The sequence below is a fragment of the Furipterus horrens genome, unplaced genomic scaffold (assembly GCF_987537825.1).
Source record: "Furipterus horrens unplaced genomic scaffold, mFurHor1.1.pri manual_scaffold_3, whole genome shotgun sequence".
NCBI classification, from domain to species: domain Eukaryota; kingdom Metazoa; phylum Chordata; class Mammalia; order Chiroptera; family Furipteridae; genus Furipterus; species Furipterus horrens.
This window is the reverse complement of record NW_028327173.1, coordinates 77,560,550-77,577,469: the sequence shown is the minus strand read 5'-3', so window position 1 is coordinate 77,577,469 and position 16,920 is coordinate 77,560,550. Positions and strand designations below refer to the sequence as shown.

Genomic DNA, 16,920 nt, shown 5'->3' with positions numbered 1-16,920 from the left:
GCTTTGTTTCTTTGTACTTTTAGTACATGATATGCATACCTGAACAATATAAATATATTACTTAGTTGTGCATATTTTTGGAATATGGATTTTTTGTATTCATCTGCAGTTTTATGTGGCTTGCTTTTCTTACTCTGCATTATATTTATGGGATACTTTTAATCAATTGCTTGTAGTTGCAGCTTATTCTTTTCAATTGTCCTAAGTATACAAATACTTGGTCTTCTGTAGGATTATATCACAATGTATTTATCCAGGCTAATTTTAATGGGCATTTGTATTGATTCATGTTTTGTTTTGTTTGTTTGTTGTTTTTGTTGTTGTTTGCTAGTATAAAAATTACCATTCTAAAGATCTTTCAATCTTTCTTCTGGTGCAAGAATTTCTCTAGAATATATGCCTACTAGTAGACTGGCTGGCTTATAGGATATGCATATTGTCAACTTTACTAGACAATGCCCAATGATGCTACAAAGTGGTTATACAAATATATACTGCTCTTTCAGTGTTCAAATGTTATGGTTGCTCCACAGACTTACCAAAAATTATTTTTGATAACCTCCTAATTTTGGGGGGTCTGCTGACTATAAAATAGTATTTCATTTTGTGGTTTTAATTTGCATTTCCTTGAAACTAATAAGATTGAGCATCTTTTCTTTTTTTTTTATAGACCAAGTTTCTTCTGTACCTGTTCAAGACTTTTGTTCACTTCGGTGCCAGTTGTTTGCCTTTTTCATTTTGATTTGTATGTATTTTTATTTATTCTGGATACATAAAATAACAAAATGTAAAATCTACCAAAATTTGTTTTTATCTCTCTGTGCTAAATATCTTCTCTCAGTCAGAGGCTTGTATTTTCACATTCTCTAGGGGATGTTTTTATGAACAAAAGTTCCAATTTCACTAAAATCAATTTTTTTTTTAGTTTGTGCTTTTGCTTCATTTTTAAAAAAAACTGTCTCTACAATAACATCATAAAAATCATCTCCAACATTATCTTCTAAAAGTTACCTTGCACATTTAGGTCTTCAATCAACTTGGAATAGATATCCGCATATGGTCTGAAATATGAGGTCTAATTTCATTATATTACTGTATGGATATAGTTCTAGAGTCATTATGGAAAAATTTATGTTTTCCTTGGTGCCCTGCAATGCCAACTGGATATAAACTAAATTTCTATACGTGAGGGTCTACTTAAAGGCTCTCCATTTAATTCCATTATGCTCTTTGTTAGCCCATTTACTAATATCATACTGCCTTAATTATTCTGTTTATATTAATTCTTCACCTAAGTTTCTTCACCTAGGTTGTATCCTTGACAGTATCTGGGCTATCCTGGGCTTTTAGTTTTTCAGTTAAATTTTAGAATCAGCTTACAAAGCATCACAATGAAAATTATTTTATAATTCTTATTGGAATTGCTTTTAACCTATACAGAAAATTTGCTAAAATTTACATCTTTATGACATCAAATCTTACAGTCCATAAATATCATCTGGTCTGCCATTTACTTAGGGCTTTTTCAATATGTTCCCATGAAACTTTTCAATTCTCTCCCTAAAAGTCATGCATGTTTTTTGTAGATTTTATTCCCTAAATGCTTTATACTTTATAGGTGATTATAAAGTGTATTTTCTAAATATTTTCCAAATTTTTTAAAATTATAAATAGATGTATATGTTGATTTTTGTACACTGATTTTATATCTATCCACCTTACTAAACTATCTTGCTAACTCAAACAAATTATGTGTACTCCATATATTTACAAACTTATTTATTATTTTAATGTGCTGGGCAGAACTTCTAGAACAATGTAAAAAAGAAATAGTAGTAGTCTGCAATATTTGTCATATTTGTAATTTCAAAGGAGATAATTCCAATGTTTTTCCATTAACTATGAATTAGTTCACTAAAATGATATAAATTTCTTTTTGTTTTTGTTTTAACTGCTTTAATAAGGTATAACTAAAGTACAAGAAGCTGCACACATTTAAAGTGTGCAATCTGATAAATTTTGATATATCTGTATACCCATGAAACCATCACCACAATCAAGATAATAAACATATCAACCAAAACTCCCGAAAATTTCCTTGTGCCCTTTTGCCTGTATTTGTACTCCCTCCCCCCAAAACCACTGTTTGCTTTTTGTCACTACAGATTATGTAGTTTGTATTTACTGATAATTTATATAAATGAAATCATAAGTATGTCCTTTTTTTTCTGCCTTCTTTCTAAACATGATTATTTGAGATCCATCCATGCTCTTGGGTTAGCCATAGTTCATCCCTTTTATATATATGTGTGTGTGTGTGTGTGTGTGTGTGTGTATTTAAGCTTTATTATTTTATTTTTATTTTATTGTTTTTCTATTACAGTTGTCCCACCTTTTCTCCCATTGCTTCCCCCCTCACCCAGCGCACTCCTTCTCCCACAGTCAATCCACGTTGTCCATGTCCATGGGTCATTTATGCCAGTTCCTTGACTAGACCCTTCCCTTACCCCTTTCTCTCCCTCCTCCTTCCCCCCCTGGCAACTGCTAGTCTTCTTGTCTGCATGCCTCTGGTTCAATTTTGCTCATTTGTTTGTATTGTTCATTAGTTTCCTGTATTAGTTCATTCCTTTTTATTGCTGACTACATTCTTTGTATAGATATAACACAATATGTTTATTCTTTCACCTGATTGTATATATTTCTTAAAGATGAATTTTATCAACTTTTAGTTTGCTATAAGTTTTATAATAAATTATAAATGTTATGAGTTTTTTCTCTTTATTAAGATGATAATATATACTTCTTATTAATATGATAAATTACACATTAGCCTTACATTTCTTGTAGTTGGAAAAATGCCATCTTAGTTATGTATTATCTTCCTTACACACTGAGTGATTCATTTTTTCAATATTGTGTTTAGGTGATAGTCATCTCTATGAACAAGAAGGGACTTTTTCTATTTCCTATGTTAGTTTGTACTGACTTTGAATAATTTATTTCTTGAATGTCATAAATTTCATTGGTTAAACCACGTGGATTAATTTTCATTTGCTGTATGTGGGTGGGTGCATATAGAGAGAAGAGGCTTTTAAATACTGAATAAATTTCTTTCACTGTTGTAGAGTTATGATTATCTGTTACTGTGTTGATTATGGTAAGTTGTAGTTTGGGAAACTTTTCCAGTTTTTTTTTTTTTTTTCAGGCCACGTTCGTTTATTTCCCCGGCAGCCCTTCCCACGGGGGCCGCGTGTGAGCGCTGCTGCCAGGACCCCCGGGAAGAAGGGCAGGGCCGTCAGAACATCATGCCTTCCAGGCCGTCCTCCATGAACTTCTTATACAGGCCATGAACTTGGCCACGAAAGCCTCCAGGTGGTAGATGGCCTTGCTGCCCAGCTGCAGGCGGTGCTCGTAGTACGCCGCCACCTGGGCCACGTCGCCCTTCAGCTGCCCGTCGCAGTTGTGCAGGAGCTCCGAGAGGAGGCCCTTCATGATGGCTTCGGGAGGGATGCAGTGCGTCAGCAGCTCGTAGAGCCTGCCCCGGACTTCGAGAAGCCTCTGCGGGGTCTGCTGGCTGACAATGGCGTTGGCCGTCTCCCGGAGGTACACCTCCCAGTCGGTTTCCGGGATGTCCTGATCTGCAGTGAAAGGGTATTGCTGCACCCGGCAGGCCTCGCACATGAGCAGGGCTTTCCTGACGTTGCGGCCGGACTTCTCGGCGAGCCTGCGGGCCAGCTGCGGGGGGAGGCTCAGGCCTTCCTTCTTGCACACAGCAGACAGCACATCGCAGACATCTTCAAGGCTGGGAGCAGGCACACGAACCGCCAGGCACCGGCTGCGAATGGGCGGTATCACCTTAGACGTGGAGTTGCAACACAAGATCAGCCTGCAGGTGGACATGTACTTCTCCATGGTTCTCCGCAAGGCGTGCTGAGCGTCTTTGGTGAGCTTGTCCACCTCTGTCAACAACACCACTTTGAAGTCCCTCTGCGAGTTCGTCTCGAGCTGCTGGGACTGCGCCACCATCTTCAGCATCTCCTGGATGACCACGCGATCACTGTTCCCTGCATCGCTGGGGTTAACTTCAAGGTGGTAATTACTCGCAATGGTGCTAATCTCAATTTTCTTTTTAGATGGAGTTGTGATGGTCTGATGTTCAATTCTCAGCTTCTCCACGCCGACGCCGTAGAGCTCCCGCAGAACGCACATGATGCGTGTCTTCTTACCGGCCCCCGGCGGCCCGTAGACTAACAGGTGCGTCCAGCCGCGACAGCGAGCACGGCCGGTACTTGTCCGCCCAGAGGCTCATCGCGGTTGCAGCGCCCGGGCCACCGCTTGAACGTCCCGCGCGCCCGCCCTGCACCCAGACGTCGCGACCCCTTTTCCCGCGAGAACTTTTCCAGTTTTAATGTCTTCAACACTGGAACAATGTTGTTTGTTAATATTTGAATGTTTACACACCATGCACTAATATTTTCTTATTTCTAAATTATATTTTTGTGTTCTCCTTTTTTCTTGATCAATTTGGCCAATGGAGTCTTTTCAAAGAACAAACTTCTAGCTTTGTGGGTTTTATTATGCTTTGGTTTCCTGTTTATTATAATTTCCATTTGATCAATATTTTTAGGTCATATGGAGTTTTTTTCCTAGTACAATCATAAGTTCAAACTTATCTCATTAATGTTCTGTTTGTTTGTTTTTCTAATGTAAGCATTTAAAACTATAAACATTCTAGCCCTGTCTGGGTACTCAATTGGTTAGAGCATCATTTATTACACAAAGGTTGTGGGTTTAATCTCCGGGCAGGACACACACAAGAAGAAAGCAATAAATGCATAAATAAGTGAAACAAAAAAATCAATGTTTCTCTGTCTGTCTCTCTCTCTCTAAAAAATATTTAAATATAAAATATAGAACTCTAAACTTGCCTCTAAGTATCCATTTTGCTATATCTCATAAGTAATGAGATATAGTATTTTTTCTAATTTTATTATAATATCTCAGTTTTTAATACATTTAATTTATTATTTTTTATTAAATTCATGGATGACATTGGTTAATAAGATAATTTAGATTTCAAGTGTACAATTCTATGATATCAAGATCTGTATATTGCATTGCGTGTCTACCACCCAAAGTCAAATCATAATGTCTCAGTTAACCCACACTTTTATTATAAAATATTGCTTGATCTTCAAATATCTGTAGTTGGTTATAGTTTATTTTTAGTTTCTAAATCAGTTGTTTTTTGCTCCATAAAATTATCTCAATGACCTCAATCCTTTGAAATTTGTTAAGCCTTATCTTAGGGCCCAGAATATGATCTTATTTTTTTCCACGAATACTTGAGATATATATGGGATTAACACTTGTTAGTTCTGCTCTTTAGATTTTCTCTATCTTTAATGATTGTTTTATCTACTTGATCGAACAATTACTAAGTGATATAATTTTAAATTTCCTACTGTAATGAAAGACTTGGCTAACTAGAAACTTTTATTGTAAAATCATCTTTTAACACTAGTTAACAATTTAACTTAATGGCAATTTTATCTGACATTAATAGAACTATCTCAACTTTCTTTTGACTATTACTTATCTGCTTGCTTTTTAATTTTATTTTACAACCACAATTTGTGTTCAACATTATTTTGTATTATTTTCAGGTTGACAGCATAGCAGTTAGACAATCATATTCTTTACAAAGTGATCCCCCAATATTTCAAGAAGTTCACCTGGCACCGTACATCGTTATTAAAGCATTGTTGACGACTGCTTACTATTATATATATAATCTTTTTCTTTCCATTTTTAACATCTTCTGTTTGTCTCTGATGTCATGAATTTACCCTCTGACTCTTTAGATGTGGATTTCTTTTAAGAATCCTGTGGCATTTGTTATGGCCTCTGGCTCTGAAGACTGGTGACCTTAAACAGTTCTAGAAAATTACTGATCATTATTTGTTTAATAATTGCCTCTCCTTTATTTTCTCTCTCCTTTTCTTAAGAACTCCAATTTATTTTAAATTATATTTTTTATTTTCATATTCTGTATTATAAATACTCTTCAAATATATTATAAAATTATATATCTTAACATGTATAGATGTAATCTTACTTGTACCATTTGTTGAATATTTAATTTTGAATACTGCATATTTTTATTTCTAAAATTTATTTCAATTTAAAAAAAATCTACTTGTTCATTGTTAAGACTCTTGCTCATTTTCAATATCCTTTATATCTCCTTAAGCATATTGATGGTATATATTTTATATTCTCTGTCTGATAATTCCAATATTTGAAGGTTTTAGGATTCTACCAACCATTTTTAGTTGTTCCCTGTAGTCAGATAGGCCAGGATATTAAGTTTGCCACATTGCTGAAGCAGAACTAGTTCTTGTCCTTCTCCTCCCACCTACCCACCTTTATGAAACTGGGAAGGTAATTTACTCTGTGAACCTTAATCACACACAGTATTTTTTTTCCTGCAGATCTTGGAATTTATAAAGGACCTTACAAATCATCTCCTATAACCCCCTTATGTTAATATAAAGAAAACTAAGCTTCAGATAAGTAAAACAATAAGGCCAATATTATATCCAATGTAGGAGCAGGGGGGAACTAGAAATCCTGTCTCCTTACTCCTTCCGCATCCTTCCCACTCCACCGTGTTGACCATGAGGACCAAGTAAGCTACGTGATATTAAGATACAGATAGAACATAAAGTATTGAAACTATATAAAGTATTAGAACAAAAGTAGAAACTATATTAAAAAATTATTTTGATTACAGAGTCTAACAAAAGAATGAGCAGCTTAAAATGTGAGATTTACTATGAAATGATATTTATGGAAGAAATCCCATAGGAATACAATAACATGTTTACACAGTCTTTTTTTCCAGGAATCCTAAACATAACAATGAGAATTTTCTAAGAATATTTAAAGAAAATAAATTAATGATATCAATATAAAATATCTGGCTGGAAATGTACAGTATTAAACAAGAATTTTTGACATAGAATATAATATATTCTCCATAGCATATAATACAAAAAAAAAATGAACTTAATTAACAAAAGCCCTTACTTCTTTTTTCTTTCCTCTTCTCTTACAAAGAAATGCTTTCTGAATGCTTAAGACTCTCACCATGCTACTTTCTTTGCTACAATCAGTGCATGATTGCCACTCAAATTGCTATACTGGTCCTTTTTCCTCTAGCTCTGCATAAAAAGAAGATGCAGATGAATGGATTTTCTGTGGGTTAATTTATTAGGAGTGCAAAGCAATTATCAGCAAGGTAAATCACAGAACATGAAGTACACTATTACACGCTGGTTGCTGTATAATGTAGGTCCCTTGGCCACAAATGCAATTAAAGTGTTACATTTTATTCCTTTAATTTTATTTCCTAGTCTATCCTATTCTTTACCCAGACAAGTTTGACTATACATATATATGTGGTCAATAAGTAAAACATATAACAACTACCACAAAAAATTGTGTATGTTTGATGCTATGGGATATGTATGATAGCATAAATCTTCAAAATGAGGGCTGAAGAATTTAACTGTAGGACTCAGTTCCCTGGGCATCAGGTTGTCAGTTTCTTCTGTGGCTATAATCGGGTGAAATTATATTACTGTCATGTGACCAGAGAGTGATGTGAGGTGAATTAAGCAGTGCTTGGAAATGCCTGTCACATTAATAGTATCTAAATCTTCTGTTTTTAATTTTAAAGGGCAAGTCCTAGAAAAGCCATGTTTACTAGGCTTTCAAGACTCATGAAAGAAATTCTTGACAACAAAAGCAAGCCCTTTCCTACATAGACCAGTGCCATGTGAATAATACAAAAGTGATGGAGAGGCAGTGTTTCAACAAAGAGAGTAGGACTAAAATCCCTGCTCTGCACTTACTAGCTATATTTAGTTTCCTAATCTCTCTTCTCCTCCCTTTTCTCATTCATGAAGTGAGAATAAAGACCACTACCAGGTGGAATTATTAATAATGTACATAAGATATCAGCATGTAGTAAGGGCTCTATAAAAGGAAGCGGTCATGATAATGTTGGTTATTCCACATTTACTAAGAACTGCAAGCTAATAATGATATTAAAAATAGCACATCTAAAACAATGCACCAGGAAATACCTAATAACAATTCATACAACTTCCAGAAAGCAATGAAATTATACAGAAAATGCGAGAGATCAGGATGGGTAGAGTTAGAAAGGAAAGATGATTGAGTAAAATTGAAATTCTGAAATAACAGATGCAGATCACAGGAAAAAGGATGGTAACCATGAAACTATAGTCATGTATCACTTAATAATGGGATACATTCTGGGAAACATGCCATTAGGTGATTTTGTCATTGTGCAAACACCATGTAGTGCACTTACCAAACCTAGATGGGATAGCCTACCGTATACCTAGTCCATATGATATAGACTATTTGCCACTAGGCTACATACCTCTACAGCATGTTACTGTATTGAATAGTATAGGCAATTGTAACACAATAAAAAATATTTATGCATCTAAACGTAGAAAAGGTACAGTAAAAATACAGTATAAAAGATAAAAAATGGTACACCTACTGTTACCATAAATAAAGCTTACAGGACTGGAAGTTGCTCTGGGTGGGTCAGTGAGTGAGTGGTGAGTGAATGTGAAGGCCTAACACATTACACTACTGTAAAGTTTATAAATATAGTATATTTAGGCTACATTAAATTTATTTTTTTAATGTTTCTTTCTTCAATAATATATTAACCTTAGCTTACTGAAACATTTTTACTTTATAAACTTCTACATTTTTAACTTCCAACTCTTGTAATATCACTTAGCTTAAAACAAAACACATTGTACAGCTATACAAAAATATTTTCTTTCTGCCCTATAAAGCTTATTCCATATGCTTTTATTTATTTTTAAATTTTAAACTTTTTTGCTTAAAACTAAGACACAAATACACACAGTAGCATAGTCCCACACAGGGTCAAGATCATCGATATCACTGTCTTCCACCTCCACATCTTGTCTCACTGGAAGGTCTTCAGGACAATAACACACATGGAGCTTTCATCTATGAGGACAGTGCCTTCTTCTGGAACACCTCCTAAAGGACTTGCCTGAGGCTCTTCTTGAAAGAGTGTGATTCTTTTCAGAAAAATGTCCATGCTGTTTTGCTTGGTTTCTTTTTTCATCCTAGGTTTATTTGTAAGCAGATAATGCACCATGAATACTTGTTTCTATTAATAAAAACCTTTGGTGTTGGGTCCCATGTTTTCAAATTTTTTAAGGACCTTGTGAATGTCTGTGAATTTACTTGGTGGCTCTTCTTTTTCTTCTCTTGCAGTTTCCTTTTTTCTTCTTTTTCTTCAGCTATGTGTTCCCTTTCCAATTCCAACAACTCCCCATTACTCAGTTCCTCATCCACAAGCAGGTTTGGTCCTATACTACACTGGCAGTGTGCGCTTACTGATATGCCTGAAGGCCCTGGGATTCTCATTGTGCCACATCACAAAAGGTTTCAATTTGTAGCCTGCAATATTGCCCCCAAACAACACTATTATCATTTCCATAAGAGCTTGAAACCTGGCATTGACTTGACCTCTTTTTGGATGAAGGTCTTTTCAGGCATCCGTTTCCAGAATAGAGAGAGTTCATCCATATTGAATATTTGCTCTGGCAAATAATTTCCCTCCACAATCAACTGATCTAGAATTTCCAAAGATTCTTCAGCTGCCTTCACATCTGCATTAGCAGACTCAACACTCACTTTCAAATTATATAATGAATGACAATTCTCAATCAATTAAACCACCCAGAGCTAGCAGTAAATTCAAGACTGTGGTCAAGTTCAGCTTTTTCTTTCGGTATCACAAACAAATTTATGTTTTGGTCATGATCCTCATGGTGCTGAGAGGGATATACCTCTTTGTCTGCTCTTCATTTCAGATCTTTAGAAGTTTCTTCATGTATGATGCAGGCCCTTCTCAAATTTTTATTAGTCTCATTGCCTTCAATGAAGCAGATCTTTTAACAGTTTCTGTCACTGTGTCCTTGATCTTCAAGGTTATAGCTATGGTGGAAAGGGACATGCCTGACTGGTGAGCAAGTATTGTACCATTGCTGATCTTCCATCTTTGTATTCCTTATTCATTCTTAATTTTGTTTCCAGGTCAATCACTTGATTTGGCCTCTCCCTAGAGACATTAGCAGTAGATTTTGTATGCTTAGGGGCCATGATGAACAAAACAGCATGAAATTAAACCAAGCACAGAGAAAATGATGCAATCAAGAGACAATAAACATGAGATACTTGAGGCTGCTTCTGCCATAACACAACATACTGTCTTACAGCAAATTATATTTTAATAAGTAGAAAGAATACACTCCACAATAATGATAAGAGTATGGTACAATAAATATACAAACCAGCAACATAGTCATTTATTATCATCATCACGAAGCATGTATGTTAAATGATTGTATATGCTATACTTTTATATGACTGGCAGCACAGTAGGTTCATTTACACCAGCATCACCACAAACACTTAAGTCATGCCTTGCACTGCAATGTTACAATGGCTATGAAGTGACTAGGTAATAGGAATTTCTCAACTACATTATAATTTTATAAGCCCACTGTCATATATACAGGTAATCATTTTGTCATTATGCAGACCACGACTATATAGGGAAACTTTGGGATTTAGTGGGTAAATGTTGGCTTGGACAGTGTAGAGAAATGAGTTAGAATGAGATGGGTTATTTAACTAGTTGAAGAAGAAACTTCAGCTATCATTAGGTTGAAGCATTCCAATTTGTCCTGATGGACAATTAGAAAGAAACTCTCAAGAATTCTGAATGAGGTAGCAATTAAAATATTATTTTGTGATATATGCTTATTTTTTCAGTTCACTAGGTCCTGTTATGGCAAAAGGCTTAAAAATGAAAAAAACCAACCAGAAGGCTATTGTCATAATACAGATAAGAAATGATGAAGGGACAGCAGATGACTATGTCCTTCATGTGAGCTCAGGGTTGAAGGAAAAATCAACCTCTGCTTGTGCTGTTCCTTCTTTGAACTAGCTGAAGCCTCAACATGCAAGTCAATGCCCTTTCTTTAGTTAAAGGCTCTGCCCATAGTAATAATGTGAATGCTCTGCACAGAGAGAGTTAAAATTAATTTTCTCACATTTAGCACCTCAATGTGAATCCATTTGTTTGTTTTTCCTAAAGCAGCTGTCCACAGAGGATTGTAAGGGAGATGGTAATATGTCTGAGTCCCAAGTAGGCAGGCAACCATGGCTAAAGCAGAGGAGTTAAAAGGGGAGTCTATGGGTGCTGACCATTGTCTTCTGCATAGTTTTCCCTGCCCTTGAGGATGATAATGATGATGGTGCCAATAATGTTCTGTACATTAAATGTTGTAGTGGGAGATTATATTAGTTAAATTGGGAATTAAAAACTAATGTTTTAATGTAATATGCTGTAAATAAGCAGTGATGTTGAAACAATGCTTCCCCAAACTTATTCTTTGCTTTTTTGAAAATTTAATCCTTGTGTGTGTCCCTGCGCCTTTGTGTGAACAAATTTTAGCTTCAACTCAGTTTTTTGTTGGACTTCCAATACACAAGAGTCTTTGTAGATTCATCTCCCTTTCTTCACGTGAAATAACCCATCATTATTGTCTCTGCTGATCTATGAAACATGTGTTTTATGTCTAACTTACATGAACAAATTGAAGTGGGTTGTCAACATTACTATGAACTGATACATTCTGAAAAATGTACATGCAGTGATAATGCTTCAGTGTTGTAAGCACCCTCTTTGCATCTACAGCCATGCAATCTAATGCTAAATTATGTTCTTTTGAATAATTTAACACTTTTGTTATTTAAACTGTGATGTATTTGTGCTTTGTGTACCCAACTCCAGTAAAAGCTCTTGGAATCCTCATTCACTTCCGGTCCTCATAATACTCACATTAGTCTCTGCATTTAGAAAGGCTTAAATTTCCTGGGCTTAACCACAAACTCCTGGTCATGGATAGAATTTCTTGCTCTTTTTTGGGAGTGATCATTTTACACTATGTAACAATTCAAGTAATTATGTTTACACAATCAATTAATGGTGGCGGTGGGGGATGAATGCATAGTGAAGCATGATTATATGATTTCACAGCTTCAGAGTTGGTAAAAACTTGAATATGATTCATGCCTGTAGCTGTTGAGTCCCTATCCATCAACTCATTGTACAAAATAAGGTCTCATATTCAAAATGAATTGTTTTGAAAACAGTGTTCTCCTCATCCCACTTGGAGCTGAATTCCATTCTGCTCCTAATATGCAGTTCTCTAAGCAATTTCTAGGGACCTCAAGGAATTCAGTCACCATACTTGTCTCTGTCCTGTCCAATGCTTCTTTTTTGCCTGCTGTCACATATTTTCCAGCAGTCCTAATCTTATGGTTGCATGGACCATAGATAGAATCATGACATCAACAGGACCTGTTATACCTCCTCTGGAGTCTGGGCTGCAACTACCCTCCTCTTCTAACCTCCTTCTCACACTATTCCTTTATACTGTGTGCATTTTCACACATCGGCCATGGCGTTCAAACATTCGTCACTTCCTATAGGCTGTTCTCCCTGCCTAGTGTCTTTTCTATTCTGTACGCCCTTGTACACATGGACAACCATTTAAATCATGGCTAAATTATCTCCTCCATCACTTTATCCCTGACTCCCAGAATTAGCCATCCACCCTTCTTTCTCCAACCTCTGCAGTGCTCCTCTATTACAACATGTATCACACTGGATTATAACTGCTTCCTTTCATGTTCTTCTCCTTAATAGCTAGATCATAAGATCCTTGATGGCACTGAATGAAGAATAGCTCTGTAGAGAATCTGTGCTCAGTTAGGCAGACCTATTTAGATATTTTACCCGCTCATCAATAAACAAGCCTTGTGTTCATTAGTTAGAAGGGGGTTTACATGTTCTTAATTAGAAATAGCTTTATACCATGATTAAGAATTTGGCCTTGATTTCATCCAAACTACATTCCGAGAAAATCTGCTTGAAGTGAAGTATTATGTGGGTATTTAAATTAGTATATTTGGGGATAGCAGAGAGGATATGGCTATGGATATTTAAGGCCAGTTATATGAAGGATAAGAGAGATAGAGAAAATTAACTTACCTATTTAAATGTTCCAGAAAATGTGAAGAACTGAGCTGCCAAAAGAGAGAGAGAGAGAGAGAGAGAGAAAGAAACAGAGAGAGAGAGAGAGAGAGTAAAGAACCCGCACATTGCTACTCAGCATAATTTTGCTCAGAAAATAGCATTATTTCTGCTTGATTTGATTTCATGTGGTTAAGTTTGCAGGAAATGTTATTTATTATATACACTGCTACATTTATGTAATTATCTGCAAATGTTCTAGTGTAGTACATACAGCCAACACCACTGTTGCTTGTTGCGTCAATCTGGAAAAGAGAGGAAAGAATTAGCCATGTAATAGTTAATTTAATTTATAAAATTAAATGTGTATTGAAAATATGTCTGGTAAATATTATGCCATCTGCACATGCTCAAACAGTGAGCCTGGTTAATATTTTATAGTTTATCTGGTAAAGTTAACAAAAGAATTTAGTCAGACTGGAGACATACACTGAATATTTCATCACCTTCTTCATTGCAGAATACAGACAAGACATTTTTTTTCCCTTTGGGAAAAATAAATGTTAAAAGTTATTACAGATGGAATCAGTTTGGCAATTAGGTTGAAATCCAACTGAAACCAAGCAGAAATTGATGGCTGCAAACATCACAATACCAAAGTATTTTCAGCCAACTTCATCAATTTACATGATGAAGCAGAAATGTTAGTAGCAATGCTGTGTTACTCAGCTAGCAGAGGTTATATTAACACAGAAGAAAAACTGGCTTTGTGCCTTTTTTCTCAATAGTTAATTCACAACCATCAAGAGCTGTCATTCTTATGCACAGCAGACAATATGATATACCTAAGGCTTTTCGCTCTGACTTCTGATTTAAAGGTCTTCAGACTGTGCTGTGGACCTTAACCTTGAAGCCAAGTGCAAATTAGCTTTAAATCAATGAAGCTGATTAAAGCTCCATTGTGGTGGAGCCCTTAACAGAAGAAGGGAGGGGAGGGAACCACTTGAAAACAGTGAAAGCTTGGCCTCTCTTAACTTGGAACATATGTAATGCTTTTCAGCTCTTCTCTACCCTGACAGAACCATGAATGGTTTTAAGGCTATTTACCTGCTAAGAGAATGGAACCAAATTTTCCAATTCAGTGGAAGAGGCCAAGTGAGAATCAAAAGGTATTTTTTGCAAGCACTAGAATATAAAAGGTTATTTTGAAAAGAAGAGGGGGACATCAAAACATCTCCATAGAGGCCAAGAGAATCAACTTTCTATCAGGTGGGGAAAAAATCTTACATTTTAAATGTACTTTAAGCTTCTGTTTATTTTTGTTTCATTTTTATATTTTAAGATACACCATTTCTCAAAAAACAAGAGGTTGTTGCATACTTCTGACCATCTAAAAAATGTTCTCCTCCCTCACAAATGAATATATCTCCCAAGAATATGCCTGGAAGAAGCACTTTGTTTTGAGAGTGGCCAGAATAAAGTCCAGCCCGCAGGCAGCAACATTTGTTTGCCCACACCTCACCCCTAGCACCGCCCACCCAGCACCATAGAAACTTTGCTCCACGGGTACTGATTCTTCCCCAATTTCCCCATGGCTACTGGACTCTAGACAAATTCAATTTTTACCAAAGGATGATTCTTCCTGTGACATCTTCAGAAATACTAAAAATAATATTTTCATAGAGAAAGGTTCATTTTTATTGCCTAATTTAATTCTTTAATGCTGCAATTGAAGCTACCCTTCATGGGAACACCATCCCACTGTAATAGCGACTTTCTCAACCTTGTCCAAGGCATGGATATATCCTTAGCCTCATATTTCAGGTAAGAAGAATTTGAAATCATGGAAAGGAAATTTTACAAAGATCCTTAGGGAAATAAAGGCAGAAACTAAGGACTTCATATAGTACAAGTAGAGTTCTCCATGCCTACCTCCTACATCAGTATTATGTAAAGTGCTTTCAACAATGTTTTGTATATAGCATGTGCTCAATGAACATAGGCTATTGGCTGTTATTCTGCTGGCTTGGACAGACATCTTAACCATCACAGAGCCCTCAATCTTTCTTCTGACTTCCCTTTTGAATGCACCCATCCCAAAAGCTCTGCCTTGAAACCCTCAAGCTTTCCACTCCTATTCCAGTTTTGATGAAACATTAATGGAGGGAGGATAAGGGACCTGAACTAGAAAAAAAATCAGTCACTTCCACCTAACTAAGTGGCTAAATACATGGGTGCAAATAGCCGCCAAAGGTAGAGAAATATCAATTAATAATAATAAATAAAACATGTACCCTAGAAACAGAGCAGGGTACATCCGTCCCCTCTTGAAAGTTAAAGAGCCTTTTCCTACACACATCTGTGACTAGTTTATCTTGTATAATCTAAGGCAAAACAGACTAAGGAACAGCAGTGATCTGAACTGGCCAGTGAAAATAGAAAAAATACAGAGAATGGAGATCAGGGAGGCAGTAGAATGCTAGGAGAGGAGAGAGGACAACAACAACAAAAATGCACTAGCCAGTGTGGCTTAGTTTGTTGGAGTGTTGTCCTGTAGACAGAAAGGTCATGGGTTCGATTCCCAGTCAGGGCACATGCCCAGTCCAAGCATGTACAAGAAGGCAACCCATCAATTTCTCCTAATCTCTCCTATTCTCTCTCTCAAAGCAATGAAAATAAAAAGAAAAACTTACCGAGGAAAAAAAGGGTGAGACAACAGACATACAGAGAATGAACTGAGATCAAGTGTAATGTTTAGCAAGATGGGGCTGAGTGGCAACTGATAGGAGACAGACAGCCCTGCTCTGCATAGACTCAGGGTTGCATGGTTTCTTCCATTTCCTGAGCTGTGGCTACACAACTCTAGGGGGAGAAAGAGGGCAAGGAGAGAATTTTAGCTACCTTTGTATCCTAAAAGAGCTGTGGTTTTGTGATCTGATGTTTTTGGCCACTTTGAGGAGAGATCCCTGGCTACATGAAATGATTAGTCATCTGAAAAACTGGGGTGGCACCACACAGAGTAAAAGGCATTTTAAAAATTTAAATATAAAGGAGCAGCAAGCCCCCCAAACAAAAGTCATTCATTTCAAGATTTTGCTTAAGACTGACTAACTTTGGATTGTTCTAAAGATCCGGCACTAGAAGAGGCAAAACTACAGAGTCGATGAGGACTCAAAATCAAGCATCTTCTGTAGCTCCAAGGAAGAACAGCATCCAATGAGACCCCCATAGTCAAGCTCAACTTTCTCCTGCTACCATATAAAGTAGGGGGATGAATGGTTTGTCTCTTCCCGTTTTTACTAGATCTCAGTTTTGTAGCCATAGAATTGCAGAAAGGAAGCAGTTCTGGAATTGCCAGCAGGGGGGCCAGGGCCTGTGGCAGAGGAAACTAAACACAGGCCCTCCATCTAATCATTGGCATCCTCACCGCCAAAATGCCTACTTCATTGCCAGATTGTTCTCTACTGAGTTGGGGCCCATACATCACAGAGGGCAGAGAGGGTAAGCATCTTTTGATGGACCTGCTGCACTTCCTTCCTGATAAAGGTGCCAACTAGCTCTCAGCAGTTTTATTTAAAGTCCTTCATGCATTATAGAAAGCAAAGAGAAACTTGTTTGAGCCTTGAACTCCTGGAGGGGAAATAGGCTAGCCTTCCGTAGACCTGGATAGAGTTCAACACTTGGTTACAAGAGGATTATTTATTAGTCAGCTTCATAGGCTG

At 36.5% G+C, this 16,920-nt stretch overlaps 1 pseudogene; it reads right to left on the bottom strand.

Moving 5' to 3' along the window:
• Positions 1 to 3,276: 3,276 nt before the first annotated feature.
• LOC150015353 (replication factor C subunit 3 pseudogene) lies at positions 3,277 to 4,352 on the bottom strand (annotated as a pseudogene).
• Between the last annotated feature and the right edge of the window lie 12,568 nt (positions 4,353 to 16,920).